The sequence below is a fragment of the Rhododendron vialii genome, chromosome 7a, assembly GCF_030253575.1.
Source record: "Rhododendron vialii isolate Sample 1 chromosome 7a, ASM3025357v1".
In the NCBI taxonomy this organism is placed as follows: domain Eukaryota; kingdom Viridiplantae; phylum Streptophyta; class Magnoliopsida; order Ericales; family Ericaceae; genus Rhododendron; species Rhododendron vialii.
In genome coordinates this window covers 34,890,646-34,893,984 of record NC_080563.1, presented here as the reverse complement: position 1 = coordinate 34,893,984, position 3,339 = coordinate 34,890,646, and the positions used below count along the sequence as shown (strand labels likewise).

The 3,339-nt window shown below is 46.1% G+C and overlaps 1 non-coding gene across 1 annotated transcript; it reads left to right on the top strand.

The window, feature by feature from the left end:
• Nucleotides 1-2,954: 2,954 nt before the first annotated feature.
• On the top strand, nt 2,955-3,061 carry LOC131334997 (small nucleolar RNA R71). Its single transcript, XR_009202391.1, has one exon. It is a non-coding gene; the product is annotated as a small nucleolar RNA R71 (small nucleolar RNA).
• Nucleotides 3,062-3,339: the final 278 nt, after the last annotated feature.

The following is a 3,339-nucleotide window of genomic DNA, read 5'->3' as shown; positions in this document are numbered from 1 at the left end:
GCTTAACAGAAGATGGGGGAAAGAGTCGCGAAATTAAGTCAACTTTAGCTTTATCGACCTCAATCCCCCTCGTAGACACCACATGTCCCAACACTATCCCCTTTTGAGCCATAAAATGGCTCTTTTCCCAACTTAGCACTAAATTTTTCTCAATGCATCGCCCAAGCACCTTGCTCAAGTTACGGAGACAATCATCAAACGAGGTCCCAAAAACCGAAAAGTCATCCATAAAGACCTCGAGAAACTCCTCCACCATGTCAGAGAAAATAGACATCATGCATCGTTGAAAAGTAGCAGGTGCATTGCACAAACCAAATGGCATACGCCGGTATGCGAAAGTGCCAAAAGGACAAGTAAAGGTAGTTTTCTCTTGGTCTGCAGGGTCGACGGGCACTTGATTGTATCCGGAATAGCCATCCAGAAAACAATAATAGCTTTTGCCCGCTAACCGCTCCAAGATTTGGTCAATGAAAGGTAATGGGAAGTGATCTTTCCTAGTCATAGAATTGAGCTTACGGTAGTCAATGCAAACACGCCACCCCGTGGTGACGCGTGTCGGGACAAGCTCACCTCTCTCATTCTCGACCATAGTTATGCCCGACTTCTTGGGCACCACCTGAGTGGGACTCACCCACTTACTATCCGCGATGGGGTATATGATACCCGCATCCAAGAGTTTCACAACCTCCTTCATTACCACCTCCTTCATATTCGGGTTCAACCTCCGTTGCATCTCACGTGATGGTTTAGCATTCTCTTCGCAATTGATGCGATGCATGCACACGGAGGGATCAATACCCTTCAAATCTGCCACAGACCACCCTATCGCTATCTTATAGTGCTTAAGTATTTCAACCAATTGACCCTTCTGTGTGACAGAAAGGTCAGACGCAATAATAACCGGAAGGGTGTCATTGGTACCTAGAAACACGTACTTGAGATTAGCCGGAAGTGGCTTCAACTCAAGTTTCGGTGGAGCCTCAATAGACGGAGGGGCGGTCTCATCAGAAAGTGCGGGAAGAGGTTCAAACTGCACTGTCCACTTTGGAGGTGAATTATTAAGTAACAGATTCACCTCATCAATGGACTGATCAATATCATACTCCTCATACCCAAAGTGTGCCAGACAAGCAGCCAATGGGTCATCAGTCAAAACATAAGGCAATGCCTCCTCCACCAAGTCCTCCACGACATCGACTGCGAAACAGTCTTCCTCCACTGGAGGGTGTTTTGCGGCCTTATAAACATTAAGCTTAAGGGTCATGTTCCCAAAGGTCACCTCCATCTCTCCACTCCTAACATGAATATTAGCATTCGAGGTCGCCAAGAAAGGACGACCAAGAATAATTGGAGTCTGCTTTTTAAGGGTTTGCACCAGTTCTGTGTCAAGGACTATAAAATCAGCCGGAAAGTAAAAATCATTAACCTTGACAAGAACGTCCTCAACTACTCCACGGGGCACCTTAATGGATCTATCAGCTAATTGCAAGGTAACCGACGTGGGCTTCAACTCCCCAAGCCCTAATTGTTCGTACACCAAGTACGGAATCAAATTGACACTAGCCCCTAAGTCTAAAAGTGCGCGCTCTATGGCATATTTTCCAATGACTATATCAATAGTTGGGGTACCAGGATCTTGCATCTTAAGGGGAGCGTCCAACTGAAAAACAGAGCTCACTTGCTCGGTAAGAAGGACCTTTTTAGACACATTGGTTCGATTTTTCCTCTTTTGAGTGCAAAGGTCTTTTAGAAATTTCGCATAAGTTGAGACTTGTTTGATGGCATCTAGGAGTGGGATGTTAACTTTCACTTGCTTGAATACCTCAAGGGTATCCTCCATAGATGCTCCCCTCTTAGGAAAAGGAGATGGTGCATTCAAACAGGATGGAAACGGAGCTTTAGGCACATAAGGTGGCACCTTATGACCCGCTGACACAGAAGTGGGTGATGTAGGTGTGACTGGAGGGGTTCCCTTCTTACTCTGTGAACTCTCCTCCCCAAAGTCATCGGGGTCGGAGGGAGCCAAGTGCTCCTTCGATTTCGCTTTCTCTGGTCGGGTTTCGACCTCTCTCTTATTGCTCAAAGTCATGATTACCTTAGCATCAGCAGGAGACGGGTCATGAACCACAAACTGTCCTCCAGGGGGTTGGACAGGCTGACTGGGCAACCTACCTTCTTCCCTACGATTGAGTGAATTGGCTATTTGACCCACTTGGGTCTCGAGCCGCGAGATGGACTGGGTATTAGAACGCACTTGTTGTTGGGTATCAGTTAAACGGTCAAGCGCTTGCAACACCTTGTCCTCGAAGGATGGATCCCGCATGGATTGGGTGGGTGCTTGGCGGTTTTGTGAGCGATAGGCAGCTGGATTAAATGGAGTATTAAAAGGCCTAGGCTGCTGGGCAGAGGAACTACCCTGCTCTTGCGATCTCCATGAGAAATTAGGATGTTTGGCCCAACCCGCATTGTAAGTATTAGAATACGGATCATTACTTGGTTGAGAGAAACCTCATGCATTAGCGTACCCTTGTGCAGCATTAACCTGCTCCTCCACAAAAATAGGGAATTGTGGGGCCGCAGGACAGTCAGTGATGAAATGGGCCAGACTAGCACATAAAGAACATGCCTCCTGAGAAAGTGGAAGCTGTGAGGTGGTCGGTCCCATACAAAGAAGTTTTTCAACCTTTTCAGTCAGTATTTCGACTTTAGACTGGAGGTCATGAGATGGTTTAATCTCGTACATACCTCGTGGCTTATCAGAACTAGTAATGACTGACTTAGTTCTCCTCTCAAAAGAAACATTTTGCAAGGACCCTTCGCGCATAGTTTCAAACAACTGCCAAGCATCCTCTTCATTCTTAACCATCACAGAGCCTCCACATGAGGCATCAACCATCACACGATGCTGCGGATGCAGCCCGGAATAAAAACTCTGTACTAATTGCCACTTAGGTATGTCATGGTGCGGACCCTTACGAATGAGATCCCCATATCTCTCCCAAGCCTCATAGAATTGTTCATTCTCAGCTTGTTGGAAAGTGGTAATCTCTTGTCGAAGTCTGAGTGTTTTTCCTATGGGGAAGAATTTCTTAAGGAATGCCGCACTCATTTGCGCCCAAGATGTTATAGAATTAGCTGGCAAAGTACTAAGCCAATGTTTGGCATTCCCTATCAAAGTGAATTGAAACAAAATCAATCTCAATGCATTTATGAATTAAAAGCGTGGAACTGAGGGCTTCAAATTCAGTGATGTGCTGATATGGTTCCTCTTGAGATTGCCCTTGAAACTTAGGGAGCATTTGAAGTGTACCAGGCTTAATCTCATACTGATTAGCCGTG